Below are 22,877 nucleotides of genomic sequence, written 5' to 3' on the forward strand. Positions count from 1 at the left end.
TGGAGAATCCCTGAAACAGTCATTCGTGTGGATGTCTTTCCGGCTGCTCTCTGTGTGCATTCTGGAGTATTTGGCGAGCCTCTTAAATAGCCCGGGTTAAATACCTTGTTCATCCATTGATCTTTTTGCGTGTTTCACTGGTATTGGTCGGGCCACCGTTTCAACTTGATTAAAATGTGGTGGCGGGTACAAGAGTTCAAAAGCAGGGGTTAACCGCTCATGTGAATAACGCTCATTGTCACCCAGCGTGCCACTCCATAGAAATCGCTTTCCCCACCAGGTATGAGGTGACAAGTATGCAGCGTTCTTAAACATTCTTGTACAGGCATTAGCACTAGGACTCAGAATACAAATTAGTAAGGCTCTCAAATCCATGTCCTTAAGTGGAATAAGAGGGGAGAAGGGGGGGGGGGAGATTTCAAGGCACTCACGTATTGACACATACAAGTGTACAAAAGCAGACACAAAAATCATTAATACACACACACACACACACCTAGCTCACTCTCAAGGTCAGACAGGAGAAACGGTGAGATGAAGGAAGCTCTGGCGGCCATGTGGTGTCTGAGAGATGACATCACATTTAGCCCGACATGAAACACAAATGCAGCACTGCCGTTAGGCGGTGTATTGTTTCACATGGTTGCTTTCTTTTAAGAGAGGCGGTCTTCTTTTCATGATATTGAGACAAATTGGGACATGCCCATGAAAGCTACTCTGCTGATTAACTCTTCGCGGATGGCTTTTTATCTGTTGGCATTTGATGTACGACATCTCCGTGAGGGCTTCGGTCGAATGCAATCACGGGCTCTTTCATTGCCCCCCCCCCCCCCCCCCTCGGATAGCCCGCTAGTTCTCGAGGGAGGCCATCCTTCAGAAAATATTGACTGTTGGACAGTGAGCGCCTGCGTGTGTATTAGGCTTCTTTAGAGAGAAATTGCAAATGCCTTTGTGTGTGTGTCTGTGTGTGATGCCTGTCTGTCTCCACGTACTAATGGAGAAAAAGGAGGATGGAGTCAACAATAGGGCAAAGGTCACCCCTCTTGTTAAAGGGAGAGAGGAAATTCCATTTTCCTCCATACATTGGTTGCAAATGCACCGGATGTTCGGTCTCTGTGATTTCCCACACTATTGACAGTCTACATTTCGACATGCACGAGCTTTGGAGTTTGCTCCCACCTGCTGCATTATTACTTTTCAGCAAGGCTCTCTGGTACCAAATGGCAGGCTTTTGCTCTTGATTTGCAGCAGTAGAAAGAAAGAGGGCAACAACATTTGAATCATTCGTTCGCCAGCTTTCTTCTAAAACTAAGAAAAGCTGACACTTAATACACTTAATTTACGGTTTGGACTGACTTCTGGAATGAATAGGCCCTTTTGGTTCTTGTCCTTTCATTTCAATCTGAATAAGTTGTTATAGCATCTACTGGGTGCATATGTATGGTAGTTATCCTTCTTATATTCTCACCATTCTACGCAGAAAGGGCCGTCAATGAGTTTTCATACGCCTTGTACTCCGTTGCTGGATAACTAAAATATTTCTCTACAATTCATTTCTAATATGGTGATAGGTTTTATCTGTCACATAAAAATCAACACTGCTTTCTGAGGAATGCTTGGTGGCATTTGGAGCATTGTGACTACCATTAAAGGTTAGATGTTTTTAAATGTGGTCCCTCTCTGATACTAAACTGCTCATGAGGTGAGAGAAATGTGAGGAAGGTAAAGGGTTAGTCTATAATTTCTTACTTGAGTTTTATCTATTGTATTTGGAGATTGTTCTTACATGGAAACAACTTGTAAGAAATAATAACTTTGACAAAGTAGCCAGCTGTTCATTTGGTGGAGGAGATTATTGTTAATAGGCAAATGGGCGCGGCTCGTGGTGCAATGTCTGCATGTTTTGAAATGCAAAGGCAATAAAGCCCTTGCAGTCCCGAATGTATTGAACCACTTGTAGACAACAGGCAAATGCTTCTAAATCCAAATGGTAGATGTTTATTAATGAGTACATCCTGCGTGTCATTGAGCAAAAGCCTAAGTTCTTGAAAACAGTGACATTCAAAAGAACTGAAAGCATACACCAGGTGCTCAGGGCCGGACCGTGAAAGCAGCCAAAATGCAGATACCGTTGAACTGGAGTAGAAAACTGTTGCATTCCTGAAAGTCTCAGACATCTGGTGCAAGTTTATCTTACAAAGACAGTCACTAGCTAACAGACATTAATCCCCGCCAGTGCTGTGAGCTTTGTGCTATGAGCTTCTGCTTAAATGACAGTAATTATCACTTCAGTCTTGAAGTGGAGACACCAACACTCTGGATGTCTTTGTTTAATCTGAAGAGAGATCCCTGACTCAATTGGCCACAAAATCATTACACTGCAAACACAGTACTTTGGCCGGATGTGCATTTAGTTTTAGTTTGCGTGTGTATGTGTGTGTGTTTACACTCAAGATAAATTAAAACTGCAGATAAATATCATACGCATTTTTTCTGTACTTTTGGCAAGCAACTTTAAAGTAAACAATTAGTCAATCTAGTTTGAAATCCTCAATCTCCAAATCAGAAACCATATCCATCCATCTGGAGTTTAGAGAAAGGCTGGACAAGAGAGGAAGGTCAAACCTCTAAAAACATGCCCCGGCCCTGTGCACACCGGGATACTGTGTCATGTAGCGGCTCTGCCTTGCTCATGGGATAGGAGCGTCTTGATGAAAAAAAATCAAGATCTTGCCCTTTTTAACTGTGTTCCTCTGCTCTGGGGTAACAGCCCCTAGGGTAGATAATAATGGAGTAATCCTCTTATATGTTGCTGCTTCCCTCACCCTCAAAGATCTTTTTCTTCCGCTCTTGTGTATCATTTCATACTGAGCTGGCACAGGACTGAATGTTTTCCCATTTGAGTTTTGCTCACAGTTTGGCTCAGTTCAGGTTACACTGGAGAAGTGCCAAGAAAATAAGAATTTATTCAACCGTTTTCAGGGAGTCAGCTGATATCAATACCGTTGCAAACCAAAACTAATAGGGCTGCTCCTCCAAATAATTGAATTCATTAATCATTTAATATATTCAAATGTGTCAAATTACTTAGATGAGAAACAATCTTTTCAATTTGGACACTTTGAATAAATAAATGAAACTCTTTCTCCTGATCTCCTGATACTTTGGTGAATATGTCACCGTTCGGGTTAAAAATCACAACTAAACTCACTGGCACACATGCACTCAGTGGCATTCAATATACCCTGCAAATATCCTCCCGTTCCCCTCCCCTGCCATCAGCGCCTCGGCCCATGTTGGACACAGTGGGCGCTAAACAGGACCAAGGGGCACAAACCACACCTAACATTAGCATTCTGTCTTCTAAAGCTGTCATGCCTTTGTATCACTGTGCTGAAGCTACTGAAAGGTCACAGGAGACCCACGAGTACAAGTCCTAATAGCTGATAGCATAGATTTTTTCAATCTGACATGAATGCTTCTTATTCAGTAATACTTGTAAAAATGATTTTGATGCAACTTTCTTCTTTTTTTGATCTGGTACTTTACAGCATTGCATTACACTTAAGTGAGTTTTGTTCAATTCTATTTATTCTTTGTGTTGTGCAAATATAATTAATAAACACATGACCAATACTATTGTATGACTTTTTATTTCAGATGCTACCATTAACACTTCTCCCGTTCAACCAAAACGTGCAGAATTGCTCTCCTTGTTATCCAGTCGACTGTGGGATAAGAAAGGCATGCGCTTGTTCCCTGTCTATGCAAACATGTTTACATTACGCCCATGTGATGATGGGTTGTAAAGAAAAGTACCCCTGTGTGATGATAGCTTTTGACGGAATGGCGACACCAGCTCTGCATCTGTGTGTGAGGCCTCTCTCCGTGTGATGCTTCCACTGTGAATTCAATCCAGCAAACACAAATTCTGTTCAGATGAACACATGTGAATATCGGGGATTGCATTTCCATTGGATTGGTAACAGAGATGTATCTCAGGGCCATGGTTAGGACAAAAATAGTACAACAAATAGTAAGCCTGTCTGTGACAGTGATGACATCTTCCTTCCTTTAGATCTGTCTTGGAGATTTGGGGTCTCAATAAGTTCCTTGCCAAATCACAGGGTTTTTCCGTATCGTACCCACGGTGCCTCTCTGTACTCAGCACTTCCTGGTTGTACTCAGCCAGGGTGTGATATAGTATCATATAATGGAATCAAATCGCGGTGGGCGACAGGGGGACATAGGGAGATGTATTGTTTGTTGGATGAGGAGGAGTAGGGCACATTTGTCAAGCCGTTATCAGTAGTATCCCAGAATTTGTCAGAGTCAATAACAGGACTGGCTGTTCATTGACAGACAAGCCTCTAACGCACCGTGGATCTGTAATTCCTCACCAGACATCGATGTCTGCGCCTCAGCTCTGTATATTATGGCTTGCTTTGGCAGGGATTGAGGAGACGCGGAGGGGACACCAGCAACAAGAGTGGAATACTAACTAAGTGTGGCCTGGATGAGTAAATAGCAGGAGAGTTTAGACACAATAGCCACTTTTTGTTTGTTTTTGAAGAACCAGTATTGAATAAGGAGATGATGTGGCAAAGATGAAACGCCGGCTGATCAGACGGCTATTAGCTGCATCCTGCCGCTCCTCGGTTAGAGGGCTTTTTCGCTCTCCTCTCCTCTCAGAAATGCTCTTTTAAGTGTATTCATATTGACTGTTGTGAGATACAAATCTTTAAATAGAGGAGTTGGTGTAAGAAGGGCACTTGTGGGGGAGGGGTGAAGAGAAAAACAAGTTTATCTTTGATGTCTGTTTTACTTAACCCTACAAAATAAGCCTTGATGAAATTCTAGGATCAATAAATCTCCAGGGAGTACAAAAGATCAAATATAGGCTCTTCGTTCACTTCCACTTTTTTCTTGTTATTCCCAATCCCCTCAATGGCTCTCCCATATGTGTGAGCCCGTGCACCACAACGAGTACGGCTCTGCTCATTGGCTCCAGTCGCATTCCCCACGCCGCCTGCCCGCCGCTTGCGTAACATAATGATTACTCTTTGAAAAAAGTTACTCTTGGGGATTGCGTAGCAAAGCTGTGGTTGAAAAATGATGTTCCCACACAATTATATAAGGATAATGTAAGATTTCCACTCGTTTTCTCTGCATCCTTTGGCTGGCTGACAAAAAAGGAAGCTCGCTGTTAGCAGCGGATTGAAAGTTGTGGTTGGATCCAGTGAGGTGCGCCGGGTATCACAGCCGTATACTGCGATCGATGGCCTGGCTACTAAAGACCAGGGATCAATGATGCCCCCTCTGTTCACACTGCAGGCTCCTCTTGTTGTTCCTCATGAGCATGTGCTACGGTCGTTTTTTTTCCCCCTATGCTGAGCCTAGGCGGTGAGATTAGTTGCAGCATAACTCAAGACAGACAGATGGAGACATATCAGCACTTAGTTTAATTTATGTATATCTATTCATTGCAGGTTGACTATAAATCCCTTTGTTCTGTTGGTCCGATTCTAAAGAGGTGCTCATGAACACGTAGTCAAATATCAAGCACCTTCTCACAGATTTGATCCTTTATTACAGGGGTCACACGAACATGGTACAGAAAGAGCTCATTTCTGCCAGTGTGGAGCACGATTGGCTCAACTCGTCTTCAAGCCCCTGCAAGCGGTTGATGGGGAGTGCTGTCCTTCAAGAGTTAGATGGTAAGGCGTTGTGGGAAGGTATCGAGTTGAACTTGCTCCTTGGATACGTTGGTCACTTGTTTATTGTCACCTTACTGAAATAAGCGTAACAAGAAAATGTTGAACTTGTGCACTGACTATGAAGGTGGAACAAAATATCTAGATAAAATCATATTGGGTTACTGCTTTGGTCTCTTCATGATGGTATTCCATCCCAACCTACACTCACGTCATGCCCTTGTCTGACATCATACACCACCAGTCAAACTCAAAATTGCAAAGCACTGAGCACTTGAATAAGATTGAAAACGTTTGCAGGGGGCGACTCGGTTCCAAAAAGGCAGCTGGGGCAGGCTGGGAGCGTCTAATTCCCCCTCTGCCTCTCAGGTCTTTTGGCGGGCTGACATCTCTAGAGAGAGAGGTTGTGGGAATGCCGTCTCCCTGCTTCTCTTTCCTTATTCTTTTAGCCCCCGTCTCGACAGAGTCAGATAAAAGGGGCCACCGGCACAGCCTCCGGTGTTTCAAGTCTGATTAATCCTCTGATTAAGTTAATCCAGCAATGCTTCAACAGACAGAAGACATCCCTGACTGGAAAGTCTCCAGCTCTAAAAGAGAACTATGGATATGTTCCTTTTTTCCCCCTCACCATGCTTATCTTCACTACGGTTTGTTGCTTTTAATCACGTACGTCGCCTCACTTGAAGATTTTAAATCAGGGTTTTGCTTCCTCTGTGGATTGCTACTGGATCGCCTCCTGATTTGTTTTGACTCTAATTTCTGCCATGTGAATACTTTCTGAAACCTGTGTTCGATCGGGGCCCTGCCTTTTGTTCAAAGAGACAAAAGCTAATGAAAGTCAGGTGCGGGAAAACGCCGTACCTCACACACTGTATGACACAATGGGAGACATTTCCTGATTTATCACCCGAGTACGAGCAATGAATGGAAGATGTTAATGAAGGTCAAATGATGAAATGCTTTCTCTGGGTTCAAAGCGAGGTTGGGTCTATTAAATTCTCCCCTCAACCACACGCGCACACACATCTGCACAAACTAATTTATTCAGCTCTCTGCTGCTTAATGATTGGGGGACATTTACTTCACATAAGGCCTCTGCTATACTGTTATTGTAAAAGAGTTCCCACCTAATTAGCCTTTTTTGGACCTTAACCATCTCCTAAACACTAGATAGATAGGATGTGCCGTTCTCTCAGCAAAACCTCTGGTGTATAAGAGTGGATTTATTTTTAATTATGAAGCATTACAGTTTAGCAATAATCCTGTTTGTCAATGAATGCTGCAATTTTATTCTTCATGAGGACATTAGTGTAGTATATTAGTACATTTCAGTGATTTAAATTGCTGTTTACATTTGGACTTATTTCTGCCCGTTTTCTATACAGCATGTCATTGCCGTAAGCTGACAAAATCATTGACTTCCTCCAACTTTCAGTACCAGATACTCATTTACATATAGCTAAACTTCCTGAGTATGTAAAAGCAAAAAGGAATACAGGCACACCGCTCAATCATATTAAAAGTATAGCATTTGAAGCCATTTTTACGTTTTAGGCCCTTGGTTGTAGGTGTCACACGAAGGGATTCACACGGAGGGAGCTTGTCCGATTCCGGGTGTCTTCGCACATTGACATGACACATCGCTGCGGGTAAGGATGTTTTTGGCTGTAAGATCAAGCCTCTGACCTTTTAGTTACACACTACATTCTCTCCAACATCAAGGCCATCCTGCTTCCTGTCCGGATACAGGGCCCCACGGCAACAAGCATCACTACAAGCCGATGTTAACTCCTGTGACACAACTCTGGTTGAATATTGCCCCTTGCAACCGCGCTGCTTCAGGTTACACCGGGCACGGGCCTAAATGGGCCTAAATTTTTAATTTGCGCTGGAGAACAGAGATCACATCTTGGGAGGATAGTATATCTGTAATTTATTTAAGAAGCCCACAGAGGCAGAGTTATTTTGGAGGCAGAAACGGGAAGTATCTGTGTGGCATTTTTTTGTTCAGCCCAGGGGGCTTGTAGGTAGACTCCCAGTGACCTTCTCGGTGATGTGGAGCGGCACCGTGGATGAACATTCTATTTATGCTCCAATCCTCGGGTAAGAAAGACCTGTTGAGCGTAGAAACTCTCCTTCTCCTTCGTCCTGTGAAACAATGACACAGTTGAATAATTGATTGGAAGCTTTGCTTAAACTCTGAAACCCTTTACATTTCACTAGAGAAAAGTGATTCACCAGCTCTGCCACCTCACAGCCTTCCTCATCTTGAATTCCTCCCCCGTTTGGAAGGCACACTTCTTCTCTCAAGACGGTGGCGAAGAGTGCCCCAACTTCCCTTGGTCAAACAACGGCTTTGACGCTGTTCGTGATGAGCGCTGATAGATCTGGCAGGTGTCTGTTTACTCGAGCAGCAGCGACAAACATGCATGCAACAGCCTGCAGGAATTGCAAATAAACGTCAAAGCAGCCACTTATCCACGGTGGCGCGGTGAGTGGGTGAAAGTGGGTAAAGGGGGGGAGGAGGGGGGGCATGCAGGCTGCTGGTGGTGGCACGCTATCATGCAGTTCATCCTTAATGAGTATGGATTAGCAGGGATGATCCGGGCTTTGCAAAACCCCTGGTCCATTGTGCTGGTGGAGGTTGTGTGTGTGTGTGTGGGTGGGTGGGTGCGCAAGTGTGTGTGGTGATGGGAGGTGACATCGTGACTGAATCCACGGTCAGTTTGGAAATCTTTCCCAGAATTGTCCACGATGGCAGACTGTAATGATACATTGGATGATTTAGTGTGCGTATGTGTGTGTGTGTGTGTGTGTGGACACTCATCTTTTCCTCTCCCCACCCATCACCCTGGAGCTCATCAGCTATCTAATCATCTAACTAAATTTCTCAACATTGTTTAAAGAAGGAGCATTTAGACATGGGAAATGGACCTTGAAATATAATCATTATTTCATGATGGGACTGCACAGTGTTGTTGGATTCTTTGATGATAAATCGAACCCATCCAGGCACGACATTTTTGTTGTGCTGCTACTCGGGTCACAAATTTAGCCTCAGCCAAGGGAGGTTTTGGGGGAGCTTGTGACCTTAACATCACCAGTTTGAAATTGCCGGCTGAAAGTTCAGTCAACGTCTGTGTGGTGAAGCATGCGAATGAGCCAAGCTGCTCCGTCCCTGAGCAACTACCGATGAGCTTCCCTTGAACTTTGCAATCGAAACCAAAGCAGTGCACTGAGAAGTTCGCTGAAAGAAATGTGTATAACAAAGTGGACTTGTGTGCAGACAAAAGTATGTATCATTTCACCCCTGAACGAGTAAAACTTTCACATCGCAAAAGCGAAAGGACGTTGCAGTTCCACACAGGTGCTGAAGCGTCGGCCTCTCCAAATGAAACCACCGATGCCCCTACAGTTGTTTTGCACCAGAGGTCAAGTTAACAAGCTGACTTTTCAAACACTCTATTGTCTCAGTTCGACGGCGGCCATCCCTCCCAGTCAGCCGCTAATCCGCAGATTTGTAGCGGCCGCACAAAAACGTTCCAATGATACGGCCGCTGTCAGAATGAAATATGGGCCGTTGTCACAAAACTGCAAAGCCATTCTTCCGCTGAACCTTAGACCTCTACGGTGGCGAACACACGGGACACGGCGTGCAGTGCCGAAACGGGACGAAAACCCGCACACGCAGGCAACAGTGTGAGTAGCAGCCATGGACATGTGGCCTGGGAAATGATTTATAATAATTAATCTGCTTTGTCCAGTCCCAACTGCCTTCCACTCAAACCTCCCCCCCACCAACACACACACACACACACAACCTCCCCAGCCCCCTTGTCAGTCAGGCTTCACAGCTGTGACAAGCTCGGCGCCTTTCCAAACCAATGTCACCAACGTTCCTATCGAAGGACAAGGACATTGTAGGGGATTTAGTCCGTCTCTCTCTCTCTCTCTCTCTCTCTCTCTCTCTCTCTGATAAACCCCGGCAGCTTCACAATAGAACACGCGCTATACTTTATCACGGCCATCATATCATGAACCATTAACATGAGGGCCTACAATAACATTATTTATGGAGGCGTTAATATTAATATCGACCCTTGGACTGTCGGGAGGGGGGGGGGAGCTGATTTACCGGTCCATGTAGGGCTGGCAGGTGGACTAATTGAATATCAGTCACCGCATGCAGCATGCCGATAGGAGACGGTCACCGTTGAGGAAGAGCACACGCAAATGTCCAAATCTATACACGACCAAAGGACCTACGCGCACAATCTCACTCCGAACCGAAGTCCGTGAGAAGTGCCTTGCGTGTGCAAGTGTTACTCCGCACGGGTCACCACACAGACTTTTTCAGGCAGCAATATTGACTCTGGCTCCGCCGAGAGCATGTTACAATAATGGACGCTTTTGCACTTATCTGCACAGAACAGGCCCCCGCTAATGAAACTTCAGTCTGAGTGGCTCATTGCTGGAGCGTTTCATGTGTGAATGGTGGCGTTTGAGTGCGCAGAGGGTCTCTGACAGCGCACCGAGGTGCCGGATTAGTTAGCAGCCGTTAAGAATAATGAGGTTGTAGGACAGAGTCGCTCAGGTTGAGTGTGGGGTTTGTTTTGAAGGCAGCGGCCAATCTTTTGTGGTTTTCAGTCGCTTTGACAAAAAAGGCTTTCCGCAAAGGGTTTTAAAGGGTTTACTAGTTGAAACAAGGCCCTTCCAGCAGTGCTGCTGGAGAATTGGGTGCTTTTCAGTGTGAGGAGGGAAAAAAAATCAACTTACAGCATTTAATTGGGCAACATTTTTGATTTGTTCACATGATGTGTCAGTAAATAGGTTTCATGAATTCATCCACATAGCTGACACAAGGGAACGGAACAAATCGAGGGAGAGACTTTTGGGGAAGAGGATTTTCAAACCTCTTCTGTTCATGTTTTAACTTTTTAATGTTTTGAGAGGATTTTTCTCCTCAAACCCTTGGAATTGTTTCTCTCACAGTGATTCCTAGTTTATTAAATGATTTTTTTGCAGGAGAGTTGACGACTACAACAATACATTTATTAAACTGAGATTGCCCTCTCACTTGATCTCTTTGCAAATTTGAAGTTGTGCTGCTGCAACATTTACATCAATTTGATTTCGGACGGAAATCCAACATGTTAATCTGTTATAATTAATGCTAATGTTAAGTAGTGCATTTCTGACAGTGAGCATAATTCAACACATACACTGCACTTTAATTGAAACTCCCATTCATGACATCATTAGACAGTGTAGCCGTAAAACCTTTAAAATGTCAAAATAGCTGGCTGGAGATGTAGTGGTACAAAACAAACGAATAATCCAACTGAGACATGTGGACATTTGGTCTTTTGCTGTCTGCGCCTTGTGGGTCAGAATGTTGCCTGCAGTACATTGGAATGCATTCGAATGACTGAAAGAGATTATCATGTCTCATTATGTATTTTACAAAGCCCAAATGGGCCTTGACTGGTGCCTCACTGCCTGGCTAAATGGCTTTGATAAGAAACAGTAATTTCCATGGAGTCGATTCTCCTTTTTTACATTTGCCTTTTTAGACGTTTAGCCAATGCTCTAAACCAGAGCGGCCTACAGGGCATCATCAGGTAGAGACTTGTTCAAGGACAGTACATAACAAAGTAGCCTTTGATTGGGACTACTAAAAGAATCTCACTCGTGACATTTCGGGTTACATTTCTTTTTCTGACTTTCTAAAACCAGGCAGCCTTCTATGAATGTAAATAAAAGAAAAAATACTATACAGTGACCATGCTGAGGATGTTGACAGCATTCTGTATTGTTGGGAATCTGAACACTTGCAATCCTGATTAAGATAGGACGGCTTAGTTGTAAGTGCCAGCCTGCTGTTTTGTGGTGGAAAAATAAACTTAAAGTTTGTTTATGTTGTGTCCTCTTTAATAATAGCAAAGGTACTTCCCCAAAGAAAATTGTATTTTTTAGTATGGGTTGGATTTGACTTTGGCATTTGTAATTGTATTTTATTTTACTTAAAAGCAGTGAAGTTCAAACTTAGATGCACCATACAGGATTATAGCTTTGACTAATTTGCATCGGGGGTCCTTTGCCAGGTCACAACCCGATTAACACAATAACAAACAGTAAAGGGTAAAAGACATAAAACAAAAAGATTATTCAAAGATCATTCGAGGTCAATGGTATCAACGAGATGGCAGAAGGAGTTTGTAATTGTATCACCTCTTCCGTCGCAATATTTGGACAAACCTCAATTTTTTTCAGAAAGGAAAAGTCAGTGTGTAACTTAGACAGCTGCCAAAAGCTCAAATTGCCTTTCAGTCACAGAAAGAGCACCTAAGTGCTACTGTTTGCTCATTTCCCTTGACTACCCTCCTGTCTTCCTCTCCAGACTTTATTTCTCTAACTTGTCATTTCCTTTCTCTTCCCCTCTGTCTTCCTCATGGCTTGTTCCTTTGTCTCTACCCCCCATTATCGCTTCTCGTGTCCGCTCCTCTCTGCTCTCACTTGATTCTCCTACTTGAGTTTCCTCTCTCCTTGCCCGGCTCCCCTTCTGTCTCTTCCCCTGGCTTTTGTTCACCTGTCGCTTTCTCTCCTTCTAACTGGTCCCTTCTTGACTCCTCCTCTCTTCTCTTGACTTGTCTTCCCCTCCGCCTGTCACTGCCTGCACTCCTGTCTCTGAGCCCATCCTCCTGCCACCTCCCACTTCTCCTCTCGTTACTTTCTCCTTGACACATCCCTTCTGTTTAGCTCAACCTCACATCTTCTCGCACGCCTTTCCACTCCCACCTTCTTCGTGCTTCAAAGGCGCTTCCTTCTGCCTCCCTGTTCTCTTTCTTTTCTCCTTACTGTGATGAAGATTTTGTATTTAATTGCATCCGAACGACGGGGAGTAAATAGATGAGTGCGTTCGGGTCGGATGAAGACACAAGGTGCTACCATGGCAACGTTTTTTTATTTCAAAGAGAAAAAAAGTGTCATGTTGACATTTTCTTTTTACACCTGTTGTAGACCAGTCCGAATGTTTTCCCTTTTCTCTCATTCTGGATGTACCCTGTGTGGTCACGTTGCCGGAGAGAAAATACATGGGTCCATTTCTGAGCATGCATGTTTTCATTCCCCAATTTGCCATGCACCATGATGCTCGGCCATCTGTCTCAGCACGATGACTAAACTCAATGCCAATATGTTGCAGGGTCATGAGAAAACAAACCGGAGCTGAATTTTTCACATGAGTGGACAGAGCACAACTTAACCCCTTATCCATAGAGAAAAAAAAAAGAAACTGAGCATCGCCCTCTCACCTGCATGTTATTACGGGGACACCAGGTGACACTTGCAGTACGTTAGTTCATTTAGAGGGAGTTTTTTGCTAGAGGGGCTGTCTTGCAAACGCTTCATTCCGGCTTATTAATGGCGACTCGCCCAGCTCAGGGAGTGTCTCATGCGACGGAGGAAGCGGTAGTCGAACAGCGTGTGTGCAGTGAATAAATGCTGTACATTAAACAAATTCCCCCACCCTTTTCTTGGCAGCTGAGCGCGTGGGTGATTGAAGCATTGCAGAATGTGCCTTCATTTCTTTCCTGCGCTCTCTCACTGCCAGACGCATCGATGCTCGTGCGTATCCAGCAGGCACATTTTGTGTGTGTTTCAAGACCCTTTTTTTTCCCACAACCACAGCAAACCAATGCTGCTGGCTGTCCAACTCCCCTCATGTAAAATTATTTATTCACTCTAGTACCCGCACATTGATACCGTCACAATAAAACACATTTTCACTGAGCTTCACTCTAAAGCATGTTCACAAACCCATGTGGTAACACACACACACACACGCACACACACAGACGTACAGGTTGATCTCTACTCTCAGTCAGGGGGGATCCTACTGCAGACATCCTGTTTGTTGACAATGATTGGGTGGCGAGGGCTGACCTGACCCAAGTGGCCTCTCAAAATTAGTGATCATGTTGACTGTTGGACAGACAGAGGGTGATGGGAGACTGTCTACAAGCAGCGTGCAGTTCATGAGTCAAAGACTAAGGGGGGCGGAGAAAATTCCATCACATCAGGTTGAATTTGCTCTCCGTTCTGCTGCCTGCAACACAGCATGGAGCTGTCTTAATAATGCCTTTTTGAGAGGGTAAACTATTTCATTTTGGTTAATATCTCGTTTTTGTGCAATCTGCAAATATTTTGATTGTTTAGGACTCACATTCCGCATAGTTTATGATGTTATGCCTTGTGGAAAATGATATCATAGCACAGGCACTGCATTTGCACTTCCTATGAATTATGTGCTCTCATTACTTGCACACTTTCTGCATAGTGATTTCATCTCTCAGTATGCAGAACTTGCATAAATATTGTATCAAGTAATATGAAGTCAAAATTCAGCTATTTTGAAATCTCCAAAAAAAAACGCTGCTACTCCACTTGAGGAGGCTCCCCTACTAGAACCTCAGTGAACGTATTCATTGATCATGCCCCTGACGCCCACTCCAGCAACGATATTGACATCGTTATCTAGAAGGAGACTCTGGGAGCAAGGTAATGATGAGCTCCTCTGACCTTTCACTGGAGATAACCTTCCTCGGCTGCTCGGTGGAAGCTCCTTAGGGTGGACTCACGGCTTCCCACAACTGCGGACCTGACCGAGAGTATTGGCTGAATATTGAGTGAGGCTAGCGTACAGTGGACATCACCTTTAGATGCATAGAAACACACACACACACACAAGTACTTGTACCATGCCAGAATAATCACCAAAAAAGTGCACCGTGAAACGCGGACTGCTAAAGAAAGCATAAACGTATGGATCTGTTCTTGAGTTAATGTATCCAAACAAGCTTGTGCACCCACCCACACACATACTACACTCCCACAGATCCCAACTAAGCTCATTAGAGATGTGTAGGAGAAAATGAAGAAGATAAAAAAAAAAGTCAGGAGGGATTTCATGCAGATTTGCACTCCGCTGCTCTCGGGCAATCAGCGGCAAGCCTCCTCTTTGCCCGAGAACTGTCGTCCTGCGGACACAAAGGGCGAAGAGGAGAGAGAGAGAGAGAGAGAGAGACTGATCTGTGCGTTTGTTGAATTCCCCGTCCTAACACTTGCAGGGGAGGCCGTTCATTTAGTAGTCTCTTTCATTAATGTTTCTCTTTCATTTTCCTTCTTTCCACTTTACTCCCTCTCTTTCTATCTACTATAAAGGTGCAAGTGAACCAGTAACCAGAAGAAGAAGAAGTTGAAGCCGGGGGAGCAGCTGAAGATATGAAGCTAAAGAGGTTTTGAAAACAACCCAGTTGTAAGTGGGCCCCTAATTTCTTTCTGCACAGTGCACCGCCAATAAGGAAAGTCATTTTGTCAATAGTTCATCAAATTTAGACCATTTTGCATAAGGTATTGCATAAAGTTCCATACATTTGGGTCAGTGTATGTCATTCAGATAAACTGCAACAGGAATTAAACGTTGACACCTTTGGATTCATTATATCTACAACTATGAACAGGTCTCTATGCTTTTTTTTTTATCATCCTCAGAACTGTATTACCTTCTTCCTCGACCTTTCCTTTCCTACCTCTGTTCCTTCTTTCTATCTCTGTGTGACTTAATGATTTTTGATTGATAGAGTGGCATAAACCTATCTGAATAAGATATTTTCCATCCTTGTCCTCTCGGGTTGGTCACCGCAGGAGATGGTATTTAATCCGGAGCAACTGGAAAACTTCAATATTGTTAAATCCATTTAAAAAATGAAACTTTCCATTCAATTATTCAGCAGGCAAGCCATTTTTATGTTCAAATTCCCATAGTCAGGTTTGACAGTGGATCTTTTTCCCCCCTAATTAAGAAATTTCAGACAACATAAATGTTTTTGTCTCATTAATGGACTCTCACAGTGCCCATGAAGCAATGCCTCAAAACAGCAGATGGATACACCCATAGAAAGCTTTTTAAAAAAATGGATTCATTTTCTTAGTCAATAATGTCAGTGCGTTGTATTCTTACTGTATATTTCATGCTAACTCATGTAGATATTTCTGAGGCAAAAATCAGCACAGAACAGTGTAAGCGTTTATTGAAGTTTGGTAGGAATGTGATACCACGGGTCCTCATTTCCTCTGGCTAACAAACAACATTACATGACGCATGGTAAACTGTCGAAACCCATCCTCTGTATTGACAGCTGAGAGAGAGAGAGAGAGAGTGAGAGAGAGAGCTATCATCTACCTGTCACAGCAAGCTGCCACTGAGGAGCTCCTCCTGTTCTTCTCCAATGATTTTATTCAGCTAACTGAAATGGTGGTTTTCAGACCTGGAAAGCTGCAGAACCACCGGGCTGGGCGGTATACCGGTTGAAACGCTGTTTGTCTTACTTGTGTTGAGATTGAGTCCTGATTATAACTTTTAAAACAACAATAAATGACCCACAACAAACACTCTTTAACAGGGTAAAACCCCACAGCTTGTGACACAAACAATTTGGTTAATAATTTATATAAATAACAATTTATTAAGTGCATTGCAACATTATAACAAGATTACTTCCAAAGTTGTTCAGAATACAATTTTCTGTTTTTTTAATTATTCATCAGTAGTCCCTGTTTTTGTAATATGAATGTGGTTATTCATTTTGGAATTCAATCCCATCATTTTAATTTATTTAATGTGTGCACTGTATGTCCACGTAGATGAATCATCCACGTATAAAACCACCAGGTCAAAATGTAATCGCTCGGTTGTCGTCTCCGCTGCCCCAGTCTAGTGGATAGTTTATTTCAGATCTGAAAAATGTTCCAAAGTTGAGTGTACGGCCATTACATACACTGCACACCCCATCCTCATTTCCATATCGTAACTTGATTATCGGTGCTGCTGGCCGGGCGGTAGACACGCAGAAACTGTGGATGAGAGTGAACCAGTGGGTGTCAGGTCAGTCAGTCCTGCAGACCCCCCCCTTTCCATGTGCAGGAGGGCGGCTCGCTCCTGTTCACCTCACTGCCAGAGGCCACCAGCCTGATGAAATAACAGCTGTATTCAACACATTGGGCTGCGATGATAGTGAGGCCTTGTTGAACTACTTCATTTGACTGCGAAATGGGGTTTGCTGCCTCACTGTGTGACATTTACACATCAGCAAAAATCATTTCAGAGGATTTTCAATGTTATTTGTTAACAGGTTTGATTAATATATTCATAGATTGAACATGAAAACACAAAAGCACCACATTTTCTGCTCCATATACATTTGCACCCTGTACATATTCCCTTATTTATATATACCACATGTACTCTGCACTTTATCTGCTCTCTTGCACTTGTGGTTAGATGCTAAACTGCATTTCGTTGCCTCAGTACCTGTACTCTGTGTAATGACAATAAGGTTGAATCTAATCGAATCTAATTTATTGTGGCTGGAAATGATCTACTGATCTATTCTTTAAATGTTCAGGTTGTCACAACTTGTCCTGAGGGGGACAGGTGGAATCTATTCCACTTCTAAATGTCAAGAGTAAAATGTTGTTTCGTTCTATCCCTACGCATTACAAATTACAAAGGTTTCTGCCAAGGCAATAAAATGCTTGTGTTCTGGGCTCAATTTTCAAGGACCTTACCACAGTGGCCGCATGTTTAGATCCATGCATGTCATTTCCAGTCTGTCCTAGACATTAAGAGCAAAAAAACATATTAAAAGTATATTCTGCAATAAGATGAAGAAGGGAACATTTGAAAATCAGCACAAATACAGGAATAAGGAAATGGCACTAAAAAAGCCCCTTGTGCCAGGAATGACATTACACCCACACTCCACATTAAAAATTAGATTGGATCGTTGCATTTTTGCATTCCTTGGAGGTTAATGTGCTTGATCGCCTAAAGATAAAACACGTGTCCACATGTCTCTGAAAAATCTGAGCCTAACTATATTATTATAGGAATTATGACAACAATTTGATTATGCTCCTGCAGGTTGGACCACCATTAAACAATACCTTCGGACGTGCATTATGAAAAGGTCTTTAGTGTAGATTGCAGTTTGCCAGCAGGTTTAAGTCTTATTTGGAATTAAGATGAGATACACCTATAAAAGGGGACCTTTTAATTGGACAAGTTGACTAACGAGTGGTGCAAAATAACACATTTGGAGGATATTGATCATTTTTGAAGCATCATTGCAGTTGCCAGAACCAAAAATCACACCATAAGTAAACCTCACCACAATTAAATGGCTTCCCGTCACCACCACAAAGCTAATGGTGGATTGTTGTTTGCTGTGAATACATTTTGTAGTTTAATTTAGCCATTTTTTCAACCTTTAAAAATGAAATCTTCTAATTTGACAAATTCTGAGGTATTGTATGTAAATTTCTATATCTATATCTTCTCTCTTTACTTTTCTCCAATAATCTAAAAAAAAGGAATATTCAAAACGCCGTTTGACTTTGAGGCGAGGGAAATGGATGAACAAAAATACAAAGTAAGCGCCAAATTTTAAAACTTATTTCCCCGCCAATCCATGGTTTGGGATCTCAAGTAGTGAGAAAAGTTGTTGCTTGTTGAAGGCACATCCATTTGAATTAGTGTGTATATTTTTCACAGTCATTTTGAACATTAAAGAAACCCTTGATGCATCAGCCCACCACTGTTTGTGGATGTTCTCTACATTTTGTCAAAATCGTACCTTTTAAGATTCATCTGACATTTAGAGTTGTTGCGTGCTCAGGGTAGGGTCGGGTTCTCTGAGCATACCTGACGTGGACAAATCCCTGAGGCCTTTGCAGCTGAACACAAAGGCAGCCGCGAGTGTTGGCTGAGCATTTAATTCTCCAAGGAAGAGAGAGAGCAGCAGCTTTTAAGTGCACGGCTCCGAAGATGTTAGCAGCACAATTAAACAAAGTTCTGCTAATCTTCACAGCTGGCGTCAAGAGGCATTGTGTTCTCGCAGAGCAGTGTTATCCGTAGCGTTGCACGGGGAGTTCGACAGGTTCTTTAATATCACACCGATAACACCCCTAATGTACATCGTAAAAGGGAGACAAAAAGTGCAGCATTGAATTAGCGTTGTTCAATTTAATGCACTCCACTTATTCGTTGCGGCATATAAATACATTTAAATTGACCTCAACTTTGGAGGTATAATTTGATAATGCCACTGTATGTAATTTCATGGCGTTTGGGAATGAAATATTTTGTCTTTACACTTTCCTCACAGTGATGGTGGAAAGCTATGCAGCACGATTCATTTTTAAAGGTCCTCTTTTCTAAATGTCTTATATCATAATGGCAGTACAGTTTTCCACTGGGTTGCATTGTGGCTCAAATCTGAAATCAAATCAGATTCTCCGTGATCAGTCCAGCTCAACCACCATTCCTTACAACCTGTTAAGTAGTTTGAAAACTGTCCTGCTAAACTTAGGGTGGAAATAAACAACCTGCTGATGTGTCCCGATATGAAAGACGGGTAAATATTTTTAGGGTGGGGTGCAGAGATGCTATCTTAGGTCTATTAATGCAGTCATTGCTGTGTTGCCCCAGGCCGTGAGGCCTAATCCAGAGGAGTGAGAGTGAATGGGACCGTGGCTCGGGCTTGCCAGACATACTTAGGTTCTGGTTGAGAGCACAGTGCTGTGTGGGCGAATCTTTTCTGTCCCGGGCAGGGCACAGCATAAACATTGCCCAGGGAACGCAGGCATGCAAGCAGGCAGGCATGCAGGCAGTCAAGCGGACAAGAGAAAAACTATAAGGATGGTTGCCTTTAATTTCCTTTCCACTGACTCCCCTCAACTGTCCAGGGCCTGAGAGCAAGAGAGGGGAAAGAGACATGGGAGTGTGTGTGTGTGTGTGTGTGTCTCTAAATTACCTGTATCTTTTTTTTCTTCCACCAAAATATATAGTGCCATCCACCCTCTTCTCCTCTTGCTCTTTCTCACACACACACACACACACACACACACACTCCATCACAGTCTTTCACGGCGGATCTTACCCGATCCATCCAGCTGCAGGCAGTAAAGCAATGACTCGTGCGCTCCCTTACTGTCTTTAAGTGATCTGTGTTTGCTCCATGACACTCTGGCGCTCTGACCTCCTGAACTTACGTGTAAACAGAGCACCGCTACTCGCCCATCCACCAACCATCCATCGCCAGCACCCCCCCCCCCTCACCCCAACCCGTCACTACCAAATAAGGAAGACGGAGCCACTGAGAGCCAGCAAGTCGGTCATCCGACCCACTGAGGAGGCCATTAGTGCGCCAGCAAGCCAGCGGAGGGGTCGGCACAAAACCACCTCTGGCATCACTCATCACTCCTGGCCTCCGCGGCCTTACCCGCCTCTTTGCTGTACAGAAATGCACACGCACTCGCGCCGCGTGCACAGACACTTGCTTCGAGGCACACTTACATCTGCACATGGCACCAGGCACGCGGGGACCTGTGTTAGAGGCACTGAAATGCACTCGCACGCAGTACGCCGCATACAATGGCATACATTGAAAGGCGCGTATGCACGGATCTACGCACGAGAAGGACACATTTGCACACACAGCACATTCAATTCACTCAGAAGCCTACATATTTACAAAAGACATATTCACGGGGCGCCACACGTACACAACTCGTGATGACATGTTAATACATAAATACACTCTCAAAGATCATGAATTATATTCTGCAAATACTGGTCCAGCACCACACATGGTACACAGCAGCGTAACATAGGAAGCCTTCCGTGGTTTACAACGTTCACAGTTAAATTAACTGTCTGCTCAGTCCAGTAATGCCAACTTGGAAAGTGAAGCACACTGCTGCATTGGCCAAAATATAAAAAAACACTTATTTGTTCAACAGTTTTCACTAGACACAACTTTAAAGCATTGCCTCTCTGTCTGCCTTCATGTATCTTTCCCCTCTTTCCCAGCTCTTTCTTCTGTAATTCTTTGGTTTCTTTAGCTGCACTCTTCCACCTCCAAATGTGAGTTGAGTTCAACAGAGCTGCGGGCTCATAGAGAAAGCCATATTAAGAGGGAGCCAGTTAAAGAAATGCAGGAGAATCCAAAAAAAGTCAGAAGTAAGTGTCTGCTAAAAATCCCAAGGGTTATAGAGACTATAATGCAATGAACTAAATTACACCCTGTAATCCAGGTATTTATCTGATGTCTTCAGCACAAAGACCATTGTTAGACTTGCTACGTGGGAGTATAATTATGTAATCCTGCCAGGATGCATTTGCAGTATAGATACGCAACACCAGGACACACATTTCCATAAAGAATGAACAATTCAGAACACCCAGTGAGAAGCAGAGCAAAATTATCAGTAAAAAAATAAATAAAAACACAAGTCAAAGATGTTTTTTTTATCAATGGGGAAAAACAGTAATGGAGCATGTTGTGAGAATGTTTGAACCGCAGCAAATTAAAAGTGACAGACTGAAAAGGGCCTGTTAGAAGGTACGGTTTGAAACTTGCACTCCCAGCATAAAACACATGCGTGTATTTTACAGAGAAACGCACTGCAGAGGCGCCTTCACGAGCTCCTAAAAGTGCAGAAGAGGGCTGTCAGATGTATTTGTTACCCAACAGCGTGTAATTCCTTACGTTCCCATCCCCTTCTGGTACACCCACCGAGCTCAGCCACCGTTCTCAAACTCCTGTCTGTTGCCGTGCTCACATGTGTATCAAGGTAATGAATTCATAATCGCTCTCAAGCTCTTTGTAGATCTCTATCATGTCGGGAGATAAGAGGGAGCATCACTGCACTCTAATAGCCGTCAGTCTGCCCTGTTTTCCTGCTTGCTCTGCTGTGCTGTTTGTGTGTGTGTGCGTATTTGGGTGTGTACAGCATGTGTGCTTGTGTGTGTGTGTGTGTGTGTTGGGCACATCACCCATCAACAGAAACCCCAGCATACTCTCCTCCATTTTGGCTTCCAGGGAGAACAGCATTGTAGCCAAGAGCGCAGTCACTCATCAGCGTACTGTTGAGGCCACGTGCCCACCCAAAGGTGGAGGTTCCTCCACCGGAGAGAGATGGATAAGCACTGGGCGCTGGTTCACTTCCTCTCTTTGTTTATTCCCCAGTGGTGAAACACCACATATTACTTTCGTACTCGTGCTGACACCCCCTCAGACACAAGAAGAGTAAATATCGGAGGAGCAGAAGCAGGCTCGGAGTAACTCGAGTTGGGACTGGGGAGGGCTTCCCGAGGGCCGCAAGACGGCCGCGCACCGTGTTTTTTTAATTGTGTTTTTGGTGGGGGGTGATGAAATGTCCCCCATTTGCGCGTGAGCTGGCAGTAAGTGGGCTGTCGCCTCGAGGGACAGAGTGAGCGATGGCCCGCTGCTATCGGAGGTGATTGTGCCTCAGCCCCTTGGGGTGACAGATGAACGGAGAAGGGGTAGGGAGACAGTAAGGAGGGTTTTTTCTTTTTTTTAATAGTCTCACATGGAGTTAAAAACAGTACGTGGCAAGTGGCAAGACAATAATGCATTTAGATTCAGACGAGCTACATTTTCCCGTTCACAAATTCTTTTGTTGGCTTTTGCATTTTGACACTTCTGTTCATCGGAGCGATGGCACATGGAAGGAACAGAGACCTTTAAAATATCGCACACACAGCGACGAGGTACAACTGTGTGACTCAAGAAGCTCCTTCTCTCGCCTGAACTGCTTTCTTTCTTCTGGTGTTCCAGCATCTTCTGAGAACAGTGATGAGTAGACATGGTGGTGTGGATCACATTCACTTGTAGACATAACAGCTGACAGAAGGAGGCCAGTAGTTTCAACAAGGCTCGCTGGACGCTTGGTGAATCTTTCGCATTGTACATGCTGTTACACAATTCGGTAACAAGAACGACGGAGCGCTCTCCCTCGGGCGCTCGCCACATCTTCCGCTCTCTGGATTTACATGGCATTCACGAACACTCGCGATGGGAAAACAAAAAAGTGCAGAGGGAGAGAGCGGCGGACGAGAGCTCGCAGTGTGGAGGAGTCTCATTATTCTGTTATGGATTGCACATGTCAGGCGGTAAGTGCTCTTTTTATCCTTCTAAAGCACTAGCCTCGGCCATCGAGCGCATTTCCCTACCCGAGTGAAATTTACCATGTTAAGGCTCATACCACCAGGGGAATGGCGGTGAGAGCTCCGGGTTG

The 22,877-nt window shown here is 43.9% G+C and overlaps 1 long non-coding RNA gene across 1 annotated transcript in view; it reads left to right on the plus strand.

Moving 5' to 3' along the window:
- Positions 1-22,877, plus strand: part of LOC119216848 (uncharacterized) — a 79,127-nt gene that overhangs the window by 20,334 nt on the left and 35,916 nt on the right. Inside the window, exon 2 of the long non-coding RNA XR_005120167.2 lies at positions 14,937-15,030. This is a non-coding gene — a long non-coding RNA (uncharacterized LOC119216848). The remainder of the gene's footprint in view (positions 1-14,936; positions 15,031-22,877) is intronic.

This window comes from Pungitius pungitius, chromosome 7 (assembly GCF_949316345.1).
Source record: "Pungitius pungitius chromosome 7, fPunPun2.1, whole genome shotgun sequence".
Classification (NCBI taxonomy): Eukaryota; Metazoa; Chordata; class Actinopteri; order Perciformes; family Gasterosteidae; genus Pungitius; species Pungitius pungitius.